The sequence below is a fragment of the Lucilia cuprina genome, chromosome 4 (genome assembly GCF_022045245.1).
Source record: "Lucilia cuprina isolate Lc7/37 chromosome 4, ASM2204524v1, whole genome shotgun sequence".
Taxonomy (NCBI): Eukaryota; Metazoa; Arthropoda; class Insecta; order Diptera; family Calliphoridae; genus Lucilia; species Lucilia cuprina.
The window spans coordinates 75,016,379-75,025,659 of NC_060952.1; the positions used below are offsets into that span (position 1 = coordinate 75,016,379).

Below are 9,281 nucleotides of genomic sequence, written 5' to 3' on the forward strand. Positions count from 1 at the left end.
CATAATAATGAGAATTTTAAAGTGTTTTCATTTAGTTGTTGTTGTTTGTTATTTTACTCGTATGTTCTGTATTTGTTTTTATTATACTTGTTGCTTATGTACACATTTATTTTAATTTTTCGTTTTTATCAGTTCTCAGTCGGATGCCTGTTTTTGGACTCGTTAAATAACGAACACTTATAACAAGTGATCGTGCGAGGATCGTGGTTTCTATGTATGTTTATAAATTATAATTTTTTTCATATTGTTGTGTTTTTTAATTAATTTATATATATAATTTTTTTATTTATTCACCACTTACATATATGGGGTGGGGGTAATTTAGCTGAGAGAAGGAAGAAAAAGCTTTTTTATTTTAGTATGTAGTTGAAAACAACAACAACAATAACAATAAAAGTGCTCTACATAAATTTCTCTTTTCTCTAAAATTAACACTTAACACATCAGCTGCCTCCTACTCCACCCTCTCTGCTTGTTAGATAGCCTGCCTAAGGTCTTCCTTATTTCATAAGAAAATCGTATAAAAACGAAGAAAGAAAAAAGAAATCAACCACATGATGGTGGTGATACGAACGTCAAACGAAATAAACAAAATACTACAAGCAGCAACAGGCAAAGGCATGCAGGCTAGCTGGCTGGCAATATCAGGCGAAGACGAAGGCAAAGGCATTTCAGTCAATAAGGCAGGCAATCAAGTCAGGCCACTCAATTCAGTTACACGGGTGTATTGTTGTGTTCCCAGTAGAAAATATATTTTATTTTCAATTTGTGTCGTATTTATATTTTGTAAGTCAGCTGTTCTTAAACGGTGGGTATGTATTAAAGAGTTTTAGAAAATTAGATAGATAGATAGATAGATAGATAGATAGATAGATAGATAGATAGATAGATAGATAGATAGATAGATAGATAGATAGATAGATAGATAGATAGATAGATAGATTTAGTTAGTTAGTTAGTTAATTAGTAAGTTAGTTATTTAGTTAGTTAGTTATAGGTTTGGGAAGCACTGTAATTATATGTGTATTACTAATTGTATTCTCCCTCCTTGTTATTATTGTAATTATTGCAAGTGTATTAGTAGTTTCGCGTAAAATTTTTTTTCTACTGTTGCCTGTTGCTGATAAAATTTCCAACAAATGCAAGTGAACAGTGAAACAACAACAAAAAAAAGCAACAATTATTGAATGTAAAACGATTGAAACTTTCCTTTTACTTCACTTCCCTTTTGGAATTTTGAAGTAAATTAAAATTAATGTACATTCCTATGTATGTATATGTGAGAACTACAACAATTACTTTTCTCTCACTGTTGATCTACATACAAACATATGTATGTAAGTACTAGTTCACATAATTATATATATACATACAGAAATGTATAATTCGTACCGAATTGCGAAAGTTTTCTTCAAGTTTTGGAGTTTTATCCATTTTTTTGAATTTTTCTATATTTTAAAGTTAGAAAAAATCGGTTTGTATTTCCAACTTGTAAGAAACTCAACTTTCCAGCTCTGCTTTATAAAACATTTATTCTCTTCTAGTTTTGATATATAATTTTCCTCAAATCGTATGAAAAAGGCTGTGAGGCACTCATTGTAATACAATTTACTACCGGGAAACACATACATACACAAACAAACAATTAAATAAGTACTTTCAAAAATCAAAGGCACACAGTTACTCGTACTCACAAGTATAAATAAATAAATAAATGGCGTGTTATCGTATCATGTTCGTACGTTTCCCGGCAATCGGCATAAATTTAGCTGGATTTAGCAAAATAACAAGGATGGCAACGGGAAGGGTGGGAATTTGCTGTAGCCGGGGATTTTTTTTCCATTTATTTATACTCGTTCACATGGAGACAGAGAGAGATAGAGAGGCGGGGGGTTGTTATAAGGAATCGTTTTGTTATTGTTATTTTATTTTCATAGTATCCAATTATATCCATTACACACATACTAATATAAATATTGCGATTTTGATTCCATATTTGTTTCTGGATATATATTTTGCGCATGTCTTTATAATAATTATTATTCATTTTTATTGTTGTTGTTTTTTTCTAGAGGTGACTTTCCTGTCTCCTTGAACGTACTTACAGACTTTTTTGTATGTGTTAATTGTTGTTGTAGTTGTTGTTTTTAATTTAGAGGCGTTTACATAATTTTTTGGGGGTTTTTTGTCTTTCATTTTGTTGTTGCTGTGGTTGTGGTTTTCTTTTATATTGGTAACGTGCGCAAATTCGAATACAAAAATTTAAAAGCTCACCGAAAATTAATACAGCGTACTACCACTACCACAATAAACTTACATACTGTGTACAGTAGAATACAGTATATTGAAATCCTCTTTGAGAGGATTAAATCATACAGAATTGTGTATCATTATTAGTGATTGCGTTATTTATTTATCATGTCTGGCAATGAGTGGTACTACTTAGGGTTGCCAATATTTGCATAGATTGATTACAATATGGGATTAAATAATGTTTGTAGTTAGATGCTGTTTGAATAAAAGTCAAATTTTCTTTCCCCTCGAAGGGAAAACTTGCTATCGTGAACTTGCTTTGAACAATTCATTCACAATAGTTGGAACAGCAACAGCTGTTCATTGTTGACATAATTGTATCAAAAAAATTAACGGACAATTTTTCTTGGTGGTCATTCTTTGAGTTCCCTTTTGAACATTAGAAAGGATTGAGCATTGTTTAGATAAACTGTATCCAGAGTTGTTCCTAACATAGGCGAGTCAACAACTTAAAATCTTATTGTGTCTTAGAAATCTGTTTTAATCTTTATATAATGATCAGAAAGCATTGACTGGATTGAGCACCCGATGCATTGCACATACGTTGTTGTTCTCTTCTTTATCAAATCAACTTACAACTAATATAATATCATCATCCAAGATTTACTTTATTCCTAGTAGAGTCCTTGTAGGACTTACCGAACAACTTTTCCGATGCCTGTTCCAAGTTTATTTTCATGACCAAGAGATCATAAGATTTTGCTTGCGGAATATAAGGTTACAAACTAGTTTTATTCATATATGCCCCAAATGTTTAGAACCTGACTCTGAAATTTTAAGTTCATAGATCTGCAAAAAGTGGTGATAGTTGTCAGCCAAGCGTTAAAGATCGATTCCTGTTTTATATAAGTGTTTTATATAAGTTTATGAAGAACTTCTTCCAAAGTAGTCAAGTTTGAAAAAATGCACTTAAGTCTACAACGGGCCGGTTGTCAGCTCCTTTACCAAGGTCTAAGTTAAGAATCGAACCCATGACTATTGAGCTACAAGACTAGAACACTAACTACTTACCCCAGAGATAGGAAGTTAATAAAGTTTGACCCTAGAATTTTTAGCAAAAAGTGGTTATAGTTACCAGCAAATTAGAGTACCTAAGTAACCCTGAATCATAAAAGATCTATCCCTGTTTTATATAAGTTTATTAAGAACTGGTTGTGAACTCCTTTACCAAGGCCTCAGTTGGGAATAGTACCCACGAATATTGATCTACAATACTAGAACACTAAATACTTACCTACCAGAGCCCCCAGAGATAGGAAGTTTATAAAGTTTGACCCTAGAATTTGAAGATCTGCAAAAAGTGATGATAGTTGTCAGCTAAGTAGAGTACCTAAATAACCCTGAATCGTAAAAGATCTATCCCTGTTTTTATATAAGTTTATTAAGAATTGAACTCCATCTTAAACTAGTCAAGTTCAAAGTCTTCAACGGCCAGTTGTGAGCTCCTTTTTCAGCGCCTCATTTGAGAATCGAACCTATGACTTTTGGATTTACCCAGAGAGAGAGGAAGTTTGAGCCTGGAATTTTAAGTTCATAGACCTGCAAAAAGTGATAATAGTTGTCAGCAAAGTAGATTACATAAGTAACCCTGAAGCGTAAAAGATCGATCCCTGTTTTATATAAGTTTATTAAGAATTGAACTCCATCTAAAACTAGCACAATCCAAAAAAATACTCCTTAGTCTCCAACGGGTCTGTTGTGAGCTCCTCTTCCAGCGCCTCACTTGGGAATTGATCTACTAGACTAGATTTCTATGAGTTTATCAACTTTCTAATGAACGTTAATGGTCGATGGGCATGTAATCGTTTAATAATGATCTCATTTCCCGCACTTCATTAAAATGGAGGACTTTTCGCAAATGTTGGCAATCCTAGACCCTCTCAATAAATATTAATATAAAAGTACTTTATATGTTACCATATATACTATATATAAATGGATTTCTACATCCACCTTATTATCATCTATAACATCATCATCATTATTATTAATGCCAACATCATCATGGTTGTTATTATCATCATGGGTTTTATGTTATCCAACATACTTGTACATGGAAAAAAGTGAGTGAATGATATGGTTTGATGGTTCCTCTTTTCGTTTTTTTTGCTATTCTTTCATGTTACATGTATGATGATGGTCTACAAAGTCTCCTCTTTTGAATGCTCTGCAATAAACGGACATTGTCCCCTACCCAGTTCGACTTTTTTCAGTTTTGTTGCTGTATATACATTTGTATGTATATTTGGTTTTTGTTCACTATGTCCAACCTCGTAAGGGTGCCTATTTTTTTTTCACTGTATTTAATGAAAATACTGTAGGAGTTGTCAAAATGAGGACGAAGAAGAGACCATTACCCATCTTCTCTGTGATTGCCCTGCCTTGGCGGAGGCTCGTTTTCAGACGCTTGGATCGAACTACTTTGGAGATCTAACCGAGCTGTCAAATATTAAATTAGAACGTCTGCTTGAGTTCATTAATTTGTCAAATTGGGTGTGAATCCTATAACTCACACTACCCACCCATGGCAACTGCCCTGGCTTTCTCACTTCTCATCCTCTCCTTCCCCTTCTCTTTGCAACTAGTTTTCTGTTCTTTCACTCTCCTCAATCTCTCCCTCTCTTCTCTTTTCTTCTCCTTACAGGTATTTTTTTACAAAGGGATCAATATGGACCCAAGTAAAGCCGACATTGGCTACCTGTGCAAACCTAACCTAACCTAACCTAATGAAAATACTGCTGCTTTTCGCTTTGCTTTACATTGTTTTCTTTCGCTTGTTCTGTTTTATATTTCAGCTGATAAAAAAAGGCTTTTTTCTTGTTGTCCATATTTGTTGGATTGAGCAGTGTTTTGTTGCTGTTGTGGATTCAGTTCATGCTGTGTTGTTTGTTGCTTTTCTTTCTTTTATAATTTTTCTTATAGTGCTTTACCCTGATTCCATTTTTTTTTGCATTTTTTGTTAAATAGGAAATGTATCATACATTTTAAGTGTATGTGTGTATCTGTTGTGCCTGTTGTATCTGTATGTATAATGTATGTATTTAATTTTTAGGGGACATTGAGCTTTGGCTTTTTTTGTAGTCTATGCGCCTTCCATAGGTTTCCCTTTTGTTCGCTAATTCAATTAACAGATGTTGTTGTAGTGGAAAAAAGGCTTAAACAAGACAATGTTCGAGCAAAAATCTATATTTTTTTATTGTAGTTCTTTTTTTTTTGCCACAATTAACCTTTTTTTGGGTCGTTGCTTATTATAATTTGTTTGAAAATTTGCTAAATCCTGTTAGTGACAAGGGTGTTGGGTATGAGTATATGTTTTCTTTTTTTGGATTTCTTTAAGTACCTTTAAGTAGAACATATATTTTATGTGTTTTTTATGATTATTTTTCCATCAGCCGGATTAAAGGTTATGCTTTTTTAATGCCTTATTACAATCCTCGGCAAATAATTTAAACTATTTTTAAATAAATAATAAAATAAATAAAATAAAGCCTAGTTAATGGCTTTTATATATCTTCTCTGATACCATAGATAACTTCCCGCTCGTTGTCGTATTTGCAATCTCTGTGCAGGTTTGGCCAAATCTTTAAAAAGAGATCTCACGGCTGACGGCTGAGTTTCTTAGCTAGCACCACATGAACCTATTGTCCACAAAAATTGTCCTGATCTAATTATTAAGGAGTCTTCTTCTGGGACTACTTGGTGGCGATTGATTGATCGGGGGTTTTGTAAGACCTCCTAGTCCACACTAGGAAACTTTTTTCAATTCTCTTTTAAAGTTTCCTTAATGTCTACACATGTACCTATTGTCCACAAGAATTGTCCTGATCTAATTGTTAAGGAGTCTTCTTCTAATTCGTGGCTGTAGTTGTAACCTCAATCGCGAGAATATGATGTTGATTAAAAGCCTGATGTATGGTCTAGTAATCTATCGGTATTTCGGGTGCCGTTACCGTATCAACAGATGCCACCTAAGTGGTGTGTCAGCGTAACATTGGTTGAGTTTAGGATACGATAGATCTGGGGTTTAGTAAGACCTGGACCACACTAGGAAACTTTTTTCAATTCTCTTTTAAAGTTTCCGTAATGTCTACACATAGAAATTTTTGTTTCAGAAACTACATAATAATTGCATTGAATTGTTTTTGTACGAATGAGAAGAATAACAAACCAAAACAAGTTTTCGCGTACGAGAAACTCCGTACCACGAGAGAGATGAATAATATTTCCTTCTCTTTCTCTTTCACGCAAAATTAAAAATTTTCCTTGTGTGGACCGGCACAAAGATGTCTATCATTCTGATTGATTAATTTTCCAGTCAATCCGCCGAAATTAGTACTTGTCTTGGCCAATCAGTATTATTTAGGAGTGATGCTCCATGATGTTGGGTCAGAAATAGATGGCAGGGATCTTTGTGTGATTGCCTATTCTATGGTCGAAGAGTATATAGGGGTTGATTGCGATATTTGTCTCTTGCTTACAGAGATAAAATAGCTGGATTACTTTTGCTTTAGTGCTTTAGGTCTATCAGATCCATTTGCGTAAATTGACACGGTAGTGTTCTTTGAAAGTCACTTAGCAGATCTTTCTGATCGGGGTTAAGCTTATTATGGACGCAATAACGATATGCTTATCTCTATAGGATTTTAATTCTGGTGATAACATGTCCAAACAAAGCCGAAAATTGGCACTTAATGTTCTTTGAAAGTCGGTTAGCAGGGTTTAATATATGATAATGGATTAGAAACCAACTTCGGAATGTGACTTAGAGGTGTATGGGCGTGGCAACGATATATTTCTCCCTCCGTTTCACTTCAATGATTGCCTCTTCTATGATCAAGGAATCTATCGTGGTTGATTTCGATGTCTTTCCTTACTTAATCGGTTAGAGCTGTATACGAAAAATGACAGCGAATTTTGCAAATCTCTTAGCAGAGCTTAAGACAGATAGCAATGGGATCAATATCAGATTGAAATGATTTATTCTTTTCTGCTAGACATCAATAATCTCCTTTTCTTTGGTAGAGAAATACATTGCTGTTGACACCGACGATTTCCTATCGTTCGACAGAGATTAGACATATCAATTACTTAAGCTGTGATAACTTTATAAAACTCACAGACGCGGGGGTAGGTGATATTTAAACAATCGAATGGTTGATAAAGATCACCCTGATGTTTGGCCATTAAAGCAAAAACCGAACCTGCTTTAAATTTCTTCATCACATTAGATTTGCATCTTCAACGATTGAGGAATGCTTTGGGGTTGATTCCAATGTTTGCATTTCCTTTTGCAGAGATTAGCTGAGTTTTTTAACTTGATCAGTTAGAGCCGTATGATATGACAGACAGATCGGTGACCGGCTTCTCGGTAGTTTTTATAGGTATTTCGGCGAAGCCTATGGCGTGTGAGCAATATCATATGGTTCTTCTCTGCTTTACTTCAATAATCTTCTTTTCTATGGTAAAAAAAAATTCTTTGCGATTGACACCGACGATTTCCTATTGTTCGACAGATCAATTACTTTACCTTGGCTAACTTTGTAAACCTTACAGGTGGGTGATATCTAAACAATCAAGTGGTTGATAAAGATCACCCTGATGTTTGGCCATTAAAGCAAATACCGAATCTGCATTAAATTTCTCCACCACATTAGACTTTTTAGATATCGTGCTAAAACATTAAGATGTTTAAAAATCTTTTGTTTTATGTCAAGCATCAAAGACTCTTACCAAAATGAAATATTATGTAAAATATCATGTGATTATAATAATTTGAAAGAATTAAAAATTGTTTTTGGTCCTTCAGAGCCGCTAGTACATAACATCTAGGGAAACTAAGTACATATTGACCAATTTTGTACTTTTATTTTGTATTAACATAAAACCTAATTAAACCTATTTCTCTCCTCTTTTTCTTTACAGTTACAAAAATAATGCTATAAGTAAGTATATTAAAAAACAATTAAATTTTCATAAATAATTTTTATCCAAAAACTAACAATGAAATAATATAAACAAAATTAATGGAAAAAACAAAACTTTAAAAATTGAAAGTTTTTATTTTTCACAAAAAAAGCAAAAGAATTAGAAAAAACCTTGCGTGTCATCTAAAGAAACTTAAATTGAGGTCAACGATTGATTAGTGGTTGATTAACAACAACAACAAACAAAATGATCTCGCCCCCATCATCAACAATGCAAGCAACCAGCAAATGGACATGTGGATGGCAACTCCTAAAAAGAACTAACACAAAGACAAAGTTTAATGATGACTAACTGTCAGACCACTATATAGACAAAACTTTATATGAAAATATCAAATGTACTTCTGAAAAAGATCATAAACAAACAAAAAAACAACAACAACAATATTAAAAAAAGCCAACCTACTACAAGATCTAACCAGATATTAGATATGAAAACTTATAGATACAATATAACCACTTCTAACACTCATAGATACGCATTTCAAATAATATAATGCGTATTTGAAACATGTCTAAAATGTTTAAGTGTAGCAGTATAAGTGTATGTGTGTGTGGCTTAGAACGCCTAGATTTGAAAAAGCATAGAAGAAGCAGAAGAAAAAAAAACAGGCTACAAAGTTTTTTAAAACTACAAACAGGCAAACAGATACTAAACGAATGGATTTCTATTTCTATGAAATTGTAAAAAACAGAACCAACAACCACATGCTATTTATTTAGTTGTATTTTTTTCTGCGCCGTAAAGCTTAAACTAAAAAAAACAACAGAAATAGACACAAAACACACTAAAGTATTTTGTACGGTCCAATGTACGTTGCACAGTGGTATAGGAAAAAAAAAAGAGGGAAATAATTCGGTAACTTCTAAATGGTAAATCCGATTTTAATGAAATTTGGTATGCACAAAGAGGAGGTGTTGTCGAGTTTAGGTTTTGAATTTGGACCTTATAGGCCAACCAGGGGCCCGGCGGGGGGTCCTCAA

The 9,281-nt window shown here is 33.4% G+C and overlaps 1 protein-coding gene across 1 annotated transcript in view; it reads left to right on the forward strand.

Moving 5' to 3' along the window:
* The first annotated feature begins 728 nt into the window (after window positions 1-728).
* LOC111687900 (protein tramtrack, beta isoform) overlaps window positions 729-9,281 on the forward strand; it is a 38,392-nt gene continuing 29,839 nt past the window's right edge. The window contains exons 1-2 of the mRNA XM_046950276.1: window positions 729-812; window positions 8,236-8,255. The gene's annotated coding sequence lies outside the window, so the exon portion shown is untranslated. The remainder of the gene's footprint in view (window positions 813-8,235; window positions 8,256-9,281) is intronic.